Source organism: Pithys albifrons, chromosome 1, assembly GCF_047495875.1.
Source record: "Pithys albifrons albifrons isolate INPA30051 chromosome 1, PitAlb_v1, whole genome shotgun sequence".
Taxonomy (NCBI): Eukaryota; Metazoa; Chordata; class Aves; order Passeriformes; family Thamnophilidae; genus Pithys; species Pithys albifrons.
In genome coordinates this window covers 120,437,368-120,457,028 of record NC_092458.1, presented here as the reverse complement: position 1 = coordinate 120,457,028, position 19,661 = coordinate 120,437,368, and the positions used below count along the sequence as shown (strand labels likewise).

The 19,661-nt window shown below is 40.5% G+C and overlaps 1 long non-coding RNA gene across 1 annotated transcript; it reads right to left on the bottom strand.

Annotated features, from left to right (window-relative positions):
• Positions 1 to 2,398: 2,398 nt before the first annotated feature.
• On the bottom strand, positions 2,399 to 17,824 carry LOC139680706 (uncharacterized). The gene is made up of 3 exons (XR_011699395.1): positions 17,576 to 17,824; positions 4,901 to 4,980; positions 2,399 to 4,308 (listed from the first exon to the last, which is right to left on the bottom strand). It is a non-coding gene; the product is annotated as an uncharacterized lncRNA (long non-coding RNA).
• Positions 17,825 to 19,661: the final 1,837 nt, after the last annotated feature.

The window sequence follows — 19,661 nt, the reverse complement described above, 5'->3', positions numbered from 1 at the left end:
ACCTCAAGAAATTATGACTTCAGATGAATTCCTTGATTCCTTAGTAGCTTGTAAAACTGTGTAAAGACCATGCAAAAATGAAATAGTGACTGAGAAAACTTTAAAACATAAATACACTTTAACCTACCAATAAAATATATAATTATTCTTCCATCTTTTAAAGCACTGCAAATACATTAATAACTTGTCAGAATTATGGCTTTAATTCTATTTCCATCAAGGCAATGGGGTGTGGTGGGAGGGAGAAATGAGTGTTTCCTACATCCATAGGAAAACTTTGCTCTTAACATAAATGCGTGCTAAGATGAAAAGATAATTTAGGTAGCTCTATGGTTTAGTTAAATAATTTATCTTTTCTTAGATATATATATGATATTTTAAGAGGCTTTATTCTAGTCTAAACAATTTTTGATACAATTCAACAAATTACATCTTTAAGGGTCAGTTTTTCTTATGATAAAAATCACAATAACATCATGGGAGACTATTCAGTATGAAAAGTAAAAACATTTGTGTAGCTCTTTGAAAAGAAGTGTTTCATTAGTAGGTTTTTATCTCTGCACAACTGAGAAAGTAGAAACAATCATTCTAAAGAGAAGTAAAATTTCAGATGCTTAGTAAATGCACTTTAATTTATCATAATCTAGCATAGCATTTCATTATGGAATAATTATCTCAAAATATATTTCGTATTCAAATTTGAAACAATTCAACAATTCACAGTGAAATTTAAAATCCTATTTTTTGGGAAAAAACAGTCAAATTATGTAACAGTAATTGTGGATTTTTTCATACTTTTTCTTTACAAAATTAACACTATTTGTTTTGTTTTGTTTTCTTATTCATCCCCTGCATGCTCAATAGCATCCCCATTTTTTATTCATAAAATTACAGACTAGATTGGGTTGGAAGGGGCCTTTGAAGGTTATCTAGTCCAAACCCTTGCCATGAGCAGGGACAGCATCAAATGTAGACCAGGTTGCTCAGAGCCCCATTCAACTTGACCTCGAACACTTCTAGGGATGGGGCATCCACAATTTTTCTGGGCAACCTCTTCAAGTTGCAAAAAACTTCTTTATACTTACCTAAATCTACCCTCTTTAAGTTTAAAGCCATTATATCTTGTCCTGTTGCAAGAGGTTTGCTTTAAAAGTCCATCCCCACCTTTCTTGTAGTGCCCCTTTAAGGACTTAACAAGATCTCCGCAGAGTCCTCTCTTCTCCAGGCTGAGCAAGCCCAATTCTCTCAGCCTTTCCTCATGTCCAGCCTCTCATCCACCAGCCCCCGCCAGGTCCTTTTGGGCAGGGCTTCTCTCAATCCTCTCACCCCCCAGACTGTATTGAAGTTGGGGATTGCCCTGATCCAGGCGCACCACCTTGCACTTGGCCTCATGGAAACTCATGATGTTCCCATGGGGTTGCTTTTCCAGCTTGTCCAGATCCCTACACTCCAACTTTCAGATAAAAATCAGCTAACACATAGGCAGGCAAATTGCCAACAGTATTAGGTGGTGTTCAGCATTAAAAATCCTGAATTATGAACACTCTTAAAACCCATAAATTACTGCTTTGGGAAGTGTTCCACACAGGCTGTACAGAAGAAGGATATAAAGGAAATGTAAGACTTTTTTTCCCTAGAGTGAATGGTTGTCTCTTTTCAGATCTGTACCTCATGTTCTTTGATCTCTTTTTTCCTTTATACTTTAAATAGAAAAAATGTAATCTGAAATAGGTTCAAATCAAAACAGGTCATCTGTGCAAAGCTTCTTGTACCAGGTCCTCCCCCTGTCTCAGCTATTTGGGAGCAGTTCCCAGACTCTCATGCAAGTTGGGGCAATTCTGCATTCCCTGTGCTAAACAAACATTGCTTGAAGTGAACGTGATGAGGAGTTAAGGATGTTTCAAGAACTACAGGAAGCCCCACACTATCAGTACACCAGGCTAAGCAAAACATTACCTGCTTAGGAGCATGATGTTGGTGTCTGAGAGCTGGGGACAAGGTACTGTGTCAGCCTTGTGCTGGCAAACAGGAAGGAGGGATTGAGGGAAAGCATTTCCTTTACATATATGAGGCACAAAAAATCTTCAGCTAGCAATCTGATTTTGGAGTACACTTAAAGAAAAAATTTGCACCAGGGGTAGGGAATTAGCAGGTTTCATGTCCTCGTATCAGTTCTCATTAATTTTGGGTGCCATGTCTATGCCATAACAGAGGGCAAAGTCTGCAGTTCAGGTATCCAAACACCTCCGTCTATTGCAGGAAAGTCTGTTTCTATTAGATGAGAAGCAGAGAGAAGTTCCTGCTCCCTGAGGCAGTATTATTTCATACTAATGACTATTATAGAATGACAATAATAAAAAAGTTACTAATAGTTAATTAATGATTAAAGTGTTTTATTCCGAATAGAGGAAAACCTTCTGCCAGGTACTGGACATCAGGGAAATACCTGCTACCCTGGTGTTACCTACTTACCAGTGTATTGATCTTTACTGTGCTTAAGGAAGTGGCCAAGGTGAACAATTTGATACAGCAGATAATACCAGAAGCTATTCCTTTGTTTCAAGTGAAAGGTGCTCATTTCTCAGCCCTGAAGGTATTGATCTAAAATCCCACTAGTCCTAGTTGGAAAATACTATATCATGCACCAACACTTTCCACATAGATTTTGTAAGAATTTCCAGTTGAAATACAAAAAAAAAGACACCTAGTTTTCAGATACTATTATGAGATTTTAAGCCAACTATTTTAACATAAGTGTTTCGTCTCTGCTTTTTAATTTTAAATTGCAGCCAATTATCAACAATAATAAGGCTGGAGAGAGATAACAAAAAGTCTCCTTTTGTCTCTCTACACAAATCAAATAATTTTTTTACTGCATAAAATTTCCAAGAAGCAAGTGCATTTCTCCAGTAGCACTGCCAGAACATTATAGATTTTCTGGTCCCCTCATGCCTGCACTACACCACTCTAACATCAGTGCTTGCAAGCCACACTTCCCCTGGTTCAGAAAGTAGCTTGTGAGATAATTGTATTGATTTCCTTCACCCCTCTGTCTTCTTGGCTCACCTTTTCCTCCACATCAACTTCCTTCAATACTTCAACTCTGACGCTGTTACCCAGACAGAGCCCCAGCAGCGGAGTCAATCCCCACCTCCCCTCCCACTCCTGTGCCTGAACCAAGTACTTGTGCATTTTCCTCTGCTGATCCTTGCAAATAGAGAATGCAAAGCTGCCAAAGCCTGTAAAACCATCCTCTGTTCCTCCTCCAAACCACCTGTCATGGTGGTTCTCACCTGGGAATACCCTGTGCTGTTCTGAGTCCTACCCTGTTCATACTCTGCTGGGTTTCCTCCACCTGTTTCTGACTCTGAGCGTTGCCCCTTATGGGTTACAATGCACTGTGTCTGAGCACACAGGCAGACACACTGCATCGAAATGAATGGCCAAATTAGGAAGTTAACAGCTCAGAAATGGCCACTCAGAGGAGCAACAGCAAGAGCTGCCCAAAAGATATGTTAGCCTGGAGACCTCCAGCTTTTCCACTTTGCCTCTTTCCTGGCATCCTTCAGCACAAAAGGGAAGTGAGGAAGGAGGCATAGGCACTTTTGCTTTTCATATTAACCAAAGTGGTTTGGGATACTCTTTTTTAAATTTTATTTTTCACATTTCTTAATTGTTAATGGGCTCTCACAGTTTCTGTGTAGATTCAGAGTGTGACAGAAGATGCCGGTCCCACACATGGTGCTGTAGCCTTTCCTTTGCTACTGGACTGAAGCTGCCCTGGACATGAGACAGAGACAGGAATGGTCTTGCTTTCTTTCTTTGCTGTTGAGAAGCAGGTTTGGGTTCACACTTTCCTCTTGCTTCTTTTTTGGCATCTGGTGCTACTGCACAGAAAGTCTCAGAGCACAGAATTGAGGCAGTTTCTCATAAATTTACATTTCTCACGAAGCTTTATTCCAACAAGATTCCTTTATTTATGCAGAAGAAGGATGCTCCTGTAGTTAGGTCTGCAGTCTTGGCCTTCAGAGAAGTGTTCCAGGCTTCCCATGTGGCTAAGGGATGGTGGTATCACCTTTCCCTGCCACAGAGCCCTTTCACATTTCACCCTGGTCCTGGGAGTACAAAATATCGGGGAGATGCTCTGCTGTCACACTGAGTGCTGTGGAGGGACAGGACTGCCAGCTTGTCACACAGACGTGCTGGAAACCTTTCCAGTTCTTTCTGGGTTCACCTAACGGTGGTTTCCAAGTGTTGCACACAAGCATTAGGGCTTGGAAAGTTTTAAATGACCTGCAAAACAGAATTCTGACAAAAATGTACCTTTTGAATAATTCTATAATGTGAGCTACCTCACTTTGCATCCCCACATTATTTCTTTCCTGTGGAAGACAGCACAGTTCCAGATCTCTAACTCCAAGGCTGCCTGAATATAATAGGTATTCCAAATAGATATTCCAAACTCCCCATCTCTAGTATGAAGCCAGAGTCTAAAATATTTTAGACATGAGGGCAAGCTTGAATTTCTGCAATACATAATTATATATATGTTTATACATTTAAAACTATATATAAAAACCTATATATATGGATACACCTTTATGAACTGAGTTATGAAAATATATTGCATCATCCTATAAGACTTGACAGGAGCTGCCTGGGTGCAAGAATCCTGTTTTAAAGGAGTAAACAATTCAGATGCATCTTCATTTATGGGAAATAGCAATAATTTAGATTCCAAACTTCAAAATAGCAAAAACCTTGGCAAAGCAGAAATCTTGGGTCTCCCAAACTCCACATGCAAGTGAGTCTTTCAAAAGTTTGCTGAAGGAATGCCTGACCACTGCTTTACCTCCCAATCCCCTGTTTTCTACTTTTTTTAAATAACAGAATGACTTACCTGTTTAGGTTTGAAACTGTAAAGCTGATCTTTCAACATCACCAGTCTTCATGCTGAATCCTAAGCTTATATTTACTGACCTGGAAAAAAAAAATCCCCATTACCTTCTGAATCAGCAGTCATTTCAATGCTGTGCAGAAATCACAGAAGTAGATATACAAAATTTAACACCAGTGCAAAGCATACAAGGAGAAATCAGAGCGATGCAGGGCTGGAACAAACAGTTTGATGAACCCAAAAAGCTACATTGGAAGAATACTGGTAGTCCATTTGCAAGTGGGAAAACTGCTTGAAACTTCAGAGATTATTTTTTAGGAGGTCTGTGTAGAATCTTTTGTTTGTTTTGGGCTTCACTACAGAAAAATATCACATTGGTTTATGTTTTTTACAGTCACTTGTGCAAGAACAAGAAATATAAAGCAGTAAATAAAACCCAGTTAAATGCAGCTCACTGTGAGAGTGGAAGTGCTTTGAATTTAAGTGCTTTGAGACAGTAAACATAGGAAGAAAATGACAAACTCTAAACATCTCATCTTTTGCTTCAAAGCTCTGTGCGGTGCCCAGCATGCTCTTTAGAAGCACCTACATTACTCACTGGAGATAGAAACCCATTCCTACACCAAAATTTTATGCTCTGAAACTAGATGATCTCCAGGGTATAAATAAGCCTGTGTACAAAAGCTGCCCACAGTAAGATCCAAACCTATGACTCAAGCTTCAGGACACCAAGGGTTTGCAAACAAATAATGTGAAAAGGAAATGCAGACTTAATAACATTCAGACCCCAAATTTTGTAAGCCTTGTAGACCCTGATAAGACCATTCAGTCACTGAAGTTTTGTTGAGGCTGTGTCTGAGAATAACTTTTTTTCTAACTTTTTATTTTGTGAATATCTTTAGGAAAAATGTTGAACAGCTGAGAACTGTGGAAGCCAGTGAGGTACCACATTAAAACACAGCAGGTCAGAAAGATGAAATTTTGTGCTAGGCTGCTACAGCATGTAATCATCCTTGAAATGTCTCATTTCTGTCAGGAACAAGTCTACTGTATGAGTGAGTAAAAGAAGTAGGAAGGAACACATCATTCTGAAAATTCAATGTGGTTGATGAGGCACCATAAAAATCCCTCATGTTTAGGATAAACAAAGAGTCATGACATTATGCCAACAGAGGTATGATGGAATGCTCCATCAGTAGAAAAGGACATGGAAAGTCCACCTGAGAGAAACTGATGAAAGAAATGGAAACATCAAGAAATGGGGAACAGAGACAGATGAGCCCAAAGGTTCTTTTAGGCTGGTAAGGGACAGATCTGCTTTGATTCTGGCAATTCTGTCAGCCAGACAAAGCCCTCATTGAATTAAAACAAGATGGAAATGATTCAAATTTTGCACCCTATGAAAAATGGACCTCCAGCTTGCTTCTGAGAGGAGGTTGTAGTAAGGTGGGTGTCAGTCCCCTCTCCCAGCTAACAAGTAATAGTACAAGAGGAAACAGCCTCAACTTGCCATAGAGAAGGCTTAGATTGGATATTAGGAATTTCTTTACCAAAAGGTTTGTCAAGCATTGGAACAGGCTGCCCAGGGAAGTTGTAGACACCCTTCCAAGGTTTTAAGTACCTCCATCCATAGAGGTATTTAAAGGATGTGCAAATGTGGCACTTAGGGACACGGTTAGTGGTGGTCTTGGCAGTGCTGGTTTAATGTTTGGACTCAATGACCTTAGAGGTCTTTTCCAACTTAACTGACTCTATAATTCTGTAATCAAAGTTGCATATGGGGTGAGCAATGGCAAAGCATTGACCACCCTGGCTACCTTTTCTTTTACCTCCTCCCCATGCCCTTCTCTTAGCCTTTCTATACTAAAATGTTTGAGATAATCTTTGGGTTACTGTGAAGGTATTCTGCAACAAGGAAATTTAAACATGGGGCAGACAAATCATGCTTTTGAGAGAGCAACCCAGGTGTGCTGCAAAAGTCAAATTTTTCATCCAAAATGAAAGCCTAGACAGACCCCACCCATCCCTTTGAGGAACCAGAGGCTGTCTGAGCACCCTGGTGGCTGCTCCTCTGTGATGCCCCAGGGCCAGTGTGACAGGGCTGGGTGGCAGGTGCACCGGGCAGCCTGGGGTGACCCTGGCTCCAGCCCTTCCTCCCTGTCACACTCCTCTGGCCCTATTTACAGCCAGGGCTGCCATGGGGGTGTTTCCTTCTGCAGCAGTGGGATCAAACAGGGCTGGTGAGTCAGCTCAAGCAGCCAGGGCAGCTCCGGCTCCTGCCAGCCCCTCTCCTCCCACATGCCTCTCACTGAAGTGGGTCATCCCAGGCCTCCCTGCTTCACAGGGTGGCTTCTCAGCTTCTAGAGAATGACTGCCTCCTCCGTACTGCGCTCCTCCAACTGTTAGGAGCATCTGCCCTTTGCTAACACTCGGCACCGGGACCTTGGGGATGTGAACTCATTTTTGAGGATAAATGTATTCCATCCTCTTCCACTCCACAGCTCCCCATTTTCCCCTTCAAGCCACCTCCCAGGAACCTCCACCCAAAAATCTCCCAACAACGCCCAAACCTCCCATCTCTGAAAGAATCACTATAACTGAACTGTGAAAAGGAGGGGAAGGGGGGAAAAAAATAAAAAAGAAATGGTTTCCATGGCAAATTTGCAGGATTTAATCTCAGTACAAAAAGGAGAATTTTAACATTCTTTCCCTGTTTTAAAACAGGCTGGATAGCAAATGAAATTGTCTGTTGGCTTCAAGGGTATTGCAGTGATTTATGTCCACAGAGACTTTGTCCCCATATTTTCTTATTTTGTTCTCATAATCAGAAAGTTGCTTATCACTGCCCTATGAAAAAGATTAACATAATTTAAATCAAGAGCTTTGTTCAAAAGCTACTCAGAAGCCTGCTAGGAAATAACCAAAAGTTTCTAGAGGTTTCTCCCTTCTGAAGCTCCCTGTTGTGAACACTGATGGCAAAGATATTATTTGCTATTTGGTTTTTCCAGGTGGTACTTGACACCCTTATGGAAATTACCCTTTCACATAATGCTCCCAGGGTAGTTTTTTATTGTGGCTGAAATATCTGATTTGTTAACCTTATGACCCAAGACACATTTAGTATACAGATGTAGCAGGACAACTTCAGTTTCCACCAAAACATCAGCAGTGTCACACTGTTTTGCTTCAAACACTTATTTTTCCCCTCATGTGAATTCAATCAAATTGATCTGGGAGGAGACTACCTTTCTTACTGGCATCAAGCTTGCACACTCTCCAGTTTTGAAAGACATCAAGACACCCAAACAAAAGCCTGCAAATGATCAAGGATGATTAATTAAATGGATCTTCTGTCTTCTGTTTCTTTCACCGTAGTAGCTGTTCTCAAATGTTCTTGATAAATAGTTCCTGTCCCACCCCTCAGCTCCACCATCTCCCACAAATCACAAAACTTCAGAGGAGATATCAGGAGTAAATCTTCTAGATATATTTCCAAAAATCCAGCATCCATACTGTTAATAAAAACACCTCTATACTTTACTGACACATTTCCCAGCATAGAACCCCTTTTACTGAGAAACAATAAAAAAGGGAAACAGTAGGAAAAAATATCAGCCTAGTTTATGTAAGTGAAACAAGATTTTTGACTTCTGGTTTTTGGTTAGATTTGTTCCTGTTATCTGGAGGGATTTTTATGTGAAAGCAAAATCTGTATTTGTTTATCTGTAGACAATTCATTGAACAAAACCCCACATACTGAAAAATCTTAACATTTACAGGTAAAATTGAATTACATGGGACCTGTTTTGTTCTTCAACTCTAAGTGCCTCTTCCTTGCTCATATAAGAATATATCTACTTCTATCTGGTGCTGACTTCAAATGTTTTCCTTGAGACCTCCACTGTGTCCAGTTAATTGTTTGGTTTAGTATGTCTAAAATATCAGCTCTGTATGTCTAAAATATCAGCATTAGGGATTTTTGTGAATCTCAATCATGCTTGCCCCCACTGAATATCTGCTTACTGCAGGCAAGACACCAATTACATTACAATATTTGTAAAATTGCATAGGTATTCAGATTACTCTTTACTCTAGACCATGTTCCAACAAGAAATAAACTCAACAAGAAAACTCAGACCTGAGATTTTGAACTTTTACATTGATAAAATAAGTCCCACACAAACCCAAAAGGATTTGTTTGGACTCTCTTATTTGTCCTAAAACACACTTGTGCAAGAACTAAAAAGGTCTGTCAAGCTTTATACTGAGATGAATGTCTGCACTCCAGGGCTGTTTATTATTTGTGCAGTGCCAGCTCCTGGAGGCTTTGGTGGAGGTCTGGGTGTTTCCCAGCTGTGGGACTAGATCTGTGTCATTATAAGCTTACAAAGTCCTAAGTGTAAGGATTCTCTTGGCACCCCCAGACTATAAATAGTAACAGGAATGGCAGTTCCTGCTCTAAAGTGCAACAGTTGAAGTTTGGGGGATTTATCAATATTGTTATTATTTTTCAATAATCCTAGATAACTAGGTATTACTGTCTTACAGACAAAGGTAGGATTGGTTGCTTCTTATGAATAGTGAATACAAATAAGTATAGCATAGGCTCATGCTTGTTTTATTGCATAGACTTTTAAAATGTTTGTGGAATTATGCATATGTGCACTTTTAATTGCTCTATTGTATCTTTTCAAAAGTTTCAGTAAGTGGTTAATTAACAGTCCCTAAACATTTGAAAGTGTTAAAACATTAGAGGTGCAGGGAAAGTGCATGTTAAGATAAGGTTTTTCAATGCTAATTTATGACAGAGGCACCTTAGTTCTGTTGGATTGGCTCAAAAGATGCTCAGGTTTTTTAAGAGCTTATCCTAAATCCTACAGGTTAAGCCTAAACAGAAGAAATTCTGAGAAAGATCTTGGGATAAGAAAAGAAAGTGTTTACAACCCATCTTCATCAGTATATAGTAAAAATGAAATCCATCTGTAGATCATTTGTCATCACACTTCCACCTCTAAACTTTTTTCCTCACTAGTGGCTGGGGAAAGGAAAGAGAAAATCATTTCATATCAACAAAACATGTTGTTACAACAGGCATTTTTTTCAATGCATTCCAAGGATAGAGAAGCTTTTCTTTGGCTGTGTTGCTTGCAAGGCAGATGGTGAAGTGGAAGATGTAAAACTTCATCAGGCACAGCTCCTCCAAGGATCCCTGCACACGTTAGTCGGCACGTCAGCTAATTATTTTTGTAGATTAATCAAATCTGTGTTTGTCCTGAGCTAAGTCCTGCTTACAGAGATCCTGATGATTTCATGTATTTCAGCACACCCAAATTTGCATGGTGGTTCTAGAAAGAATTTTTAATTGATGGTAATTGCATATAAGCCTCCTAATGAGTCAGATGAGCTCTTGCTTTCCTACTGCATTCCAATGAATTCATCTGGGTGTGGGAGCTGGGGAAAGCTTGTTAAATATAGAGCCCTGGCACTGAGAGGCAAATGCAATGCTGCAGAACCTCTGTTATTTCTTAAGAGTTTGGGCTGGGTAAGGGCTGTCCTCGTTATCACTTCATAACCTTGCATAACTTTTTTCTAAATCAAATAGCAGAATTACAGAGTGTTAAACGTACACCATCATGATTTACTTGCTACCTTCATTTTCATCTTCAGAAACACAAACATTTGTGTATCTGTGTGTCTCTTTTTCAGACAGATGCCACTACGTCTTTTGTAGGCACGTACACCAAAGAGGTTAATTTCATTAAAAAGTCTATAAAATGCAAAACTTAAGAGAAAAACTGGAACAAAGTCTATTTATTAATTACTGTCCTGGCTTTGCTGAAATTTTTGCAACAGAGTGCTTAGGTGCAATTGCAACACTTTTTCTTGGTGCGCTAAATACAGCTAGTATTATTTGAGGAAAAAAAATCAGATATTGGAAAATGTTCTCAGGAAATATGCTCTGTCATCTTTGCCAAACATACAGCTGCACAGTTTGTATGGATCTTTACTTTATGTGCACTGCTTCTCTACAAGCACTGCACAGTGCACGTATTTGTGGAGGTGATGCACATTGATGGGAATCATTCTACAGATCTTCTGGCCAATCTCCACCCACACACACACAGAGTGCAGTCCATTTCTCAGTGTGGTTGTGCTTACTTCATCAGAAAAATGCATGTAGGGCTGATTCAAAAAGCAGAGTATTTTTATCTCTGTGTGAGAGCTCCATAGGAGCTCTCTGGGCAAGGTGGGGCCACCATCCAAGTCATTGAACTTCCAGTCTGACATCCACCCAGCTGGAAGGCTGCTTTTGCCAGTGCCATTTGGTGACAGCACTGTCTATTATGTAGCAGAGAATTTAGGCTGGAAATTGGTGTCTTGTAGGAAGAAGTTTCAAAGAGTAGAGAGCACTGCAATAGCAGAACAGCCACTCAGGAGTGAGGTCCATGTTCTATATGTCAGAAATGTCTTATGATAGGAAATCAATAAATTTGATGTGAAAAATATGTCAAACTCGTGTTCTGTTCTCCAGCAAAACCTTGCCACAGCACACTTACAGTCACAGTATGATGTATGAAGAACATTTCTATTTCTTTTCAAACAACGTGTCCTGGCTAAATTGTCAGGATATAAATAAAACTTATCTAGTGATTAACATATGCTACACCAGCTCAGCACAGTTTTTCAGTCATAGCCATTGGTGACATTTCAGACAGGTTGGTGCTAAAGAACAGATCTCATAGATGTCCTCACAATTATTAAACAGTGGTCACAAAAATTTAATTATGACCAACTTCAGTTTATTACAGGCTACATTTCTGGGCTTAATTTTGTTACTTGCTCAGAAAACACTGCATAAACTAGTTTGGGATGTAAATAAAGAGAGCAGGTAGGACTTCAAAAGGAAAAAGAGCTCAGGGTGTTCTTTTCCTGAGTTTTCAATTGTAATCTCTTCTTTTGCATGGAGTGGCTGCAGCTGATGATACTTAGTGGCTTACCAGTGACTCTACCAATATTTCCTGACAGCACAGGGGTAGGATGATGGGAGTGCCACAGGCTCATGTTCAGGCTGTGGTGGGAAGCACCTTCTTTCCACTCTCCTCAAGATTTGGTTTCTCTTCACCAGCTTGTCCCTGTCTCTCCTCCTTGTTCATGGCACTTTCTTCCCACACTCATTGATGTTGACTATTCAGTCAGTTCTAGACTGCAATTCAGGATTTCCAGGTCCAGTCTCCTCATCCAGCCCATCTGTTCTCTCTTCTCCCTTCTTTTATTCTTGATCTCAGCACAACCAGTCAAACACACACTATACTCCTGTGGTCTCAGGTTCATCCTTCTGGTTCCTCATCTGATCTACCTCTTTCCTTCCCCCATCATATCTTGGCTTCCTCACTCTTCAACTGGTCAGTCAGGATGTGATCTGTACATCTCCTTTGGGCTGTTCTATCCTCTGACAGAAAATGGAATTTGAGATTTATATCCCATGAAACAGTTGTATAAACTATTTCATTTACATGCCAGCTAACAAGGGAAACGGACATAATGTTGCCCTGCATCAAAACCGCTGATATGATGCCTTAAAAAACAAAACTCAGAGTTATTTCCCAAACACAAATAATGAAAAATGCTCACAAATGAGGCCATCATTCCTTTTGTCTATGTGTAAATGTCATCTCTTGTTCTCTACTTCCTCACTTAGTTCCCATGGTTTCCTCATGGCCAGCCACTTGCTGCCACCCAAAAAAGCCCTTGTGCCTCTCCCAAAAGGTGCAAGGCACCTGACTGAAGCCACTGTTCGTAAAAACAAGGCTGGAGTGAACACAGTTCATGTGCAACAGAGTACATACCATTTCTTAGGATCAAGTCCTGCAGTGGTAGAAGTCCTTGAACCTTGCTCATGATTATCCACTTTTCTTCCCCCATCTCTAGGAATAATGTGCCTTTCAACTCCACATAGCTTTACATTCCCCTGAATGCTTATTATTCGGTTGTATTTTAAGTACTCTTCCAGTTTTCCCTCTGCATGTGACCACCCACCTCTCCACCTACAGTCTCTATAATGTGATTTCTATCTGCTGTAGCTTATAATGGTTTAAATTATGCTAATTGTATTCAGAGATTAAAGTAAAAATCAGTTCGACTATTATTCTGCCCATATACTGTACCAGTGCTGGTAGTTATTCACTTCAGAAATGAACATGGCTAATAAGATAAGAAAATTACACTTGCATACAGTTAGTCAGTTTCATATTTAATTAGCAAGAAAAAATTATTTCCATGTCTTCTTATTGAAGCAAAATTAACTCTTTAGCCTCTGACTGTGCTTGCCATTGAAACTCCAGTTCATACCATACAGAGTTCTCTCCATAAGACCATGAGATTTGGTTTCCTACATCCCTTATGCCTTTTCAGTAAATATTTTTTTCTTGAAATGCCATGGGCAAACATATCCACATGACATCACTGTGAGCTGTCAAGGCCATGCCTTGGCAGCACACACAGGGGGTAACTCACTCCCAACAACCTCGTTCATTACAAAAGCACAAGAGTTCGTTCAACAACCATTTCCTGGTCTAATTTTGTTAATGTGTCATGAACAGACTGGTCTCCATATCACTTTCAACTTTGAGATTAAACTTCTTAAGCATTTACTGTGGCAACAAAAAAAAAAAAGTGCTTTCAGAATTTAAGATGGCCATGATATGCTGTCAGAAGAGGCCAACACACTCCCACACTTGCTATAAATAACGAACCAGAACACAAGTACAGGCTGCATTTAACTGAATTTCTTCAATCGCTGCAAAGTACACTTTGCTACATGGTGAAGAGATAATGTGTCACAACACATTTTGGATAAAGTGAAGAATCTATCTATGAGAAGCTTCTGTTTTGGATTTCCCCCCAACCAGCATCATGGCTGGGTCCCTCTCACTAAAAGTAGCCTAAATCTCAATCTGAAGCAAGTGGACACCATTTCATCTGAGAGAAATAGAGACTCAACCACCCATATGAAGGTTGGGTTGGCCATGTGAAGCTTGGTTGCAGGTGGATGGACAGAGTGCTCTGAGAGCTCTTGCACTCCTCTCCTTTCCAACAGAAGACTCCATTTTTTTTTTAAACCCTCTGGTTAGGTTTTGATAAAACCACATGTGAGAGCAGAGAACCAAGTCTGCTGAAGGGGCACACATTCTGTCCTGTGAGGAACAATTCAGGTGCAGACAATAAGTCAGGGCATTTCTGGATATCATATGTCCCAGGTCTGGGATATTTTGGGAACAGTGGCTTATAAAACTGTTTGCTTGCTTAGATTCACTAAAATCTGAATACTATTGGTTACATATTGCAGATTTATCCCTCTGTGACTGCAGAGTTTAATCTGCCACAAGCAACTCAAAGCTGAACGATTTCAACCATGTCAGTGCAAAACAGCTATTCCATTTAGTCTTTTAACAGCACTTTGTAGCCATTTCCACATCTAATTGCTATCAAAGATGTAGGGCAGTGAAAAATAAATCATAACTACTACAGAATCTCCACTTTTCCTGTTACTGGACTTTCACTCTTTATTTTGTTTGTGTTGTGATTCTTTTTATGATCCTGCAAAATTTATTTCTTTTTCTAGCACTCAGTGTGTTGATACAGACCCTATACTTTGATGACTTGCAGGTTCACAACCATACTGCATATTAAACAGTACAATTTTAAGTAACTTAAAATAAGGTATAGTTTTTATTCCATCTAATATATTCATCTCAAAAACAGAATCTGGAGAAGTCATACTGTTATGCTCTTTTACACTCCCTTTCCCAGCAGTTTCAAAACAATACTTTCAAACACACACACACTCACACAAATGTAATGTTATTCTCCTCCATGTCAACAGAAAGATGTATGGGTGAAATTTGCATTTTATCACCATCAGAAAAACTGCAGTGCACTTGCCTAGAACATCAGGAACATCTAATCCATTAGCACTTGCAGAAGAACCTTTCTTTGCAATAGCAACATCTGGCTCTCTGCCTGTGATGTTGAATTTCTTTCAAGCGAGCATGATTGTGGGGATTTAAACACCTGATTTATAGTTTTTACCATTCTTCTTAGTGTATTGAAAGTGTTTCTGAGCAGGAGACTGATGAAACCAGCAAGATTTTGGAGTGGCTTGAATTTAAGAGATGCAGATGTCTTACGCAGTCATGTTTGTTTTATAATAGCTGCAATTTATTGTCCTGGACCTTTGCAATGGGCAATGCTTTGGGGAAAAATGTGTAGATATGTTTATGTAGCACAGCCAAAGATACATAGCTGGGGTAGTGCCTTGGCATGGAATTATTCCAGGAGCTGATTGGTCCCTTCCAACTCAGCATATTCTTTGCTTCTATGGTTCTGTGATACTCAGGTAAAGGGCAATCTGCTGCAGCACCTTTATCTCCTTAAAGCAACTGTTTGCTTCTCCCTTTTCATCCTGGATCTTCCCATATCTGTGTCTTCCTGAACTTCCAGGACTGCTCAGCACCACCTTGCCTGTCACACTCTGCCCCATTTGTCTTCCTGCAGGGGTTCCTTCTTCCACCCCCCCCACTCCCCAGGCCATGCCAAGTCCTTCCACCTTTTTCACGCAATACCCTCTGCACTCCCTCGGTGCTCCCAAGACTAATGTTAGTCTCAGCTGGGTGCTTAAAGAGAGCTAGGCTCATCCTCCCAGGTGCCAGAGAGAAGACTAGCAGGGCAATCCATGATCTCTAGGAAGACACGAAGACTAAAATCTTCTTCTATGCCTGGGGAAGTACAGCTTGTGAGCGTGGCCAGCAAGAGCTTAGCGGAGCAGCACATAACACTCCAGCCCCAGAGCACAACCCAGCCTGATCATGAGTTATTACTCTCGGGCATGTGCAAACATCCAGCTCTTTAGCAGTCCAGTGTAACCTCCTGTCCCATTATAGCCAGCAACAAAACTCTCCAAACTGCAGTGGGGAATTAAAGTGTAATGGAACTACATTAGCATGAGTTACCCACCCCAGGAATGGGGGAAGGTTGGATGGGGCTTTGAGCAACCTGGTCTAGTGGAAGTTGTCTGTGCTCATGGCAAGGGGGTTGGAACTAGATGAGCTTTAAGGTTCCTTTCAACCCAAACCATCCTATGATTCTGTGATTCTCCAGTAGTAAAGCAACCAAGTTTAAAAATAGTTATCACTCAAAGGTGACATTATTTCTTCTTTCTGTCATGATCTGTTTGATGTTGCTCTTCAGGAAAGAAGTTCTGTTCTATCCTGATTCATCAATAAGCAGCTTTGTATAAATCATTCTCATTAATGATTATGTCTTTCTGATTTGGAAACCTGAAAATGAAGTATATGACAATTGTTCTGTTAACAAGGTAGCAGGTTTTATAGCAGTAGCATCAACTGTACCCTAAATAAGTGTCAGCCCAGCTATTATTGGGTAAAAACTTGGGTGGAAATAGGTAGAAGTTGTAGGATCCAAATCTTGTTTGTTCCCACTTTCACTGTGGTAGTGACCATGTTCTAGCTTGGCTTTACCTACTAAGAATGAACGAGTTTCTTTAAGTCTTGGACCTCATTTTTAAATTTATCCATTTAAGCTTCCTTGGATCTCTGACACTGGGTCACTCAATAAACCATCTGTGCTGCCTTTGAGGAAAATCATTGAGTTTAAACCCTTTGCTCTGAAGGGGAAGTCAAACTCTGTATCAGAATTAGCAGTGATTGGCTGTGGTCCAGACCTGCATAATACTCAGCTTTACAAGAAATCAAGACTGGGGCTCTGAAAGTGAAAAAATTGGTTTGTCGCTCTGCAAGACTGAACACCTCTGTAGATCCTGAATGCTTCAATAGAGTAGCTCTGGGAGCTCTGGGCTCCCCTCCCTCGCAATAACCTCAGCTGGGCACTGGGATCTCTTTGCTCTCCTCCCACCTTCATTCCGTTTTCTCACACAATGCTGCTGCAGACCCTCTGTGTGCCTCCTGGGGACCCTCTAGAAAGAGAAGGAGAAGGCTCAGGTTTGGCAGAAGATGAAGCTGAACAGAGGTTTATGGGGTTTTTTTTCGTGCTGATGAGGCAACAAAACGATTTGGTTTTGCCTGAAGTAATGATTGCAGTGTCGCAGGAAAGCAACTGGTGCCAGAAAATTAGTCATCAGACCCTTTGCACACTTGCTTCCCACAGTCTGAAAATTCACTTCTGTGTGTTAGTGCAAGGTCTTCACATTGCCATTGGAACCATGAAACCAATTAGCTTGATGTGACCATTCTGGATTTTGCCATCATATTTTCTGTAATATGTCTTCACAGTAGTCAAGGTATTGCCAGGTAAATGAAATCCACAGTGCTGGATCACCACTGAACTGCTCAAATTAAAATACACTTCAGTATTTTTTTCTGTTATCACAATGAAGTACTAATTGCCAAGATCATCTACTGATACTCAGATGGAAATCAACACAACCACTTATCACACAGATATAAAGAGATTACTTGTAAGGATTATATAGCTGAATGATACAGATATCCTGACTACCACTTAGGAAAGATCTGCCTGAAAAAGACTGGAAGCACAGGAAAATCTACAAATCTTGTGCACTGAAAGCTCAAATCCTAATTATTCTTACTTAATGATATCTCATAGCATGACTCCATGCTGCTGAGGAAATAAATCCCTTACCTCCTTATGAGTCCAAGAGTAGTTCTGCACACAGCAATTGATGAGAGCCTTGCCCAGGTTAAAGGGATTGCTTTCTAGAGCACTCTGCTTGGAGGATCTCATCTTTTCGGTATTTGTTATGCCTATCTGAACTTTTGTTTAACTCCTTCACTCTTCTGTGTTTTCCTCTGAAATACTGATTTTGATCAGAAGCCAGAAAGAGAGTGGGGTTTTCCAACTCTCGAGCCATGGCAGCTGGGACTGCAAGGATTAAAGACATCAAGGAAGAGAGGGCGTCCACTTCTCCAGGATCAGCACTTCACTGCCAGTGCAGGGAGATTTCATAAATATTCACAGGCATTAGCTAATTACAGACGCTTGAATCAGCTCCCATTTTACTTCTCTTTCGTAAGGTCTTTCCTTACTCATTTGCCTTATCACAGTTTGGATTTGTTGTTAGAAAACATTATTAGCAAGAAAGTTAAGGAAGAACTTACAAGCACCGTTGATCCATATCACTGTGTCTTGGGGACAATCTGGGCTGTGTTTGTTGGGCTGTGCAGCCAGAGCCCAGGAAGCTGGAAAGGGCTTGGGATTAAGCTTCAAGCACAGCCTCTATCCCTTCCACTTGTCCCAGGTTTCAGGTTTATTTCAGAGCATATCTACCCCAAACAATATCAGTTTGGAGAAAACCTCCAGCTGCGTTCCTCCTCCACAGCTTTAGATGACATCTGCAGCAAGGCAAATATACAAATTATCAATAAAAGCATATATCATATCCCCTGAGACCAGAGGCTGGGTTTTCTTTAGGAAAACTTCTGTTTTCTTTTTTTTTTTGGATACTGAGAAGAACTGGACTCAGCTGCAAGTAGCAGTTAAGCAGTTGGAGCACAGTGGCGGATGCTGAATTCATCCTTTAGCATTGGTCCCACAAATTCACACTCCTTCCTCCCACAGGGCTTCTTGGCAGGACAGCTGCCATGCACTAGGACCAGAAGCTCTCTCTTATGTGCCCTGGAAGACATCCGTCTTCTTATCACATCTTCCTCTCAGAGAAAGTCAAATCTTTGGATTATTTTTTTGGGAGAAGTCCTTCTTCTTCGGAGCCTCAGCCACGTGTGCAAGGGCTACTGGAAAAGAGAGTGCAAGATGTTGAGCTCAGCTCTGTGACAGGCTGGACTGAGAATGTAACTTCACTTCAAGCAGGTCCGAAAGCTCATCTGTGGTGTTCTCAGGACATTTGTGTGGAACAGCTTGTACTTCCCTTGGTAGGCAAAAGCAGATCAACTAGTCTCACCAAAAAAATAAACAGATGAGTGTAGCAATCTTCTTCAGGTGTATGGTTTCACTTTCAATGACATGACTGTGCCAAATTTGGAGATTTAGCAGTTCTTCCAGTCCAGGATACATGTGGCTTCAGTTATGGTTAATCATCTTAACTATGCTGTACAAACTTCTCCCTTGCTTGAGGCTAAGATAGGTCTGGAAATCAAGAAATGCAATTCTGTTTCTGGTAAGATTTGCCCTTTCATCATATTTTCTTCACATGAGATATACAAAGCATGCATTAAACATGAAATAGCTGATCTTGACAAGGTCTTTCTGAAGTAGTTGAATACACTCATAATTTTATGCTGGAAGCTGGGGCATGGGGAAGGTATGGGGACCAGCTACTGTCATCTATTGATAGAATAAGGACATCTATCTGTTTCATTATAGTTATCTAATGGCAAGTTTTTCCTTACTATTTCATCCATAGGCTTATCTGGTTTCAGGGAGAAGTTTGTGAGTGTCTTACTGAACCTGCTTTAAACTAAATAGCTTTGAAGCAAGATGGATGCATTTGTTTTGCAGCTGGTTTTCTGCCCTTTTTTAAAAATCATAGAATCATAGAATGTCCTGGGTTGGAAGGACCTGAAAGATCTTGCAGTTCCAATCCTCCTGCCATGGGCAAATCCAACATTGAGATGATGGGGTTTCCAGTGGCTGCTGATTTTTCAGGTAACTTATTTAAAATTTCATTGTGAGTTGCAGAATACATGTATCTGAGCTTCCATTTACCCAAAAATGGAGGTGCAACACTTCTTTTTCAGGAATAAATCAGATT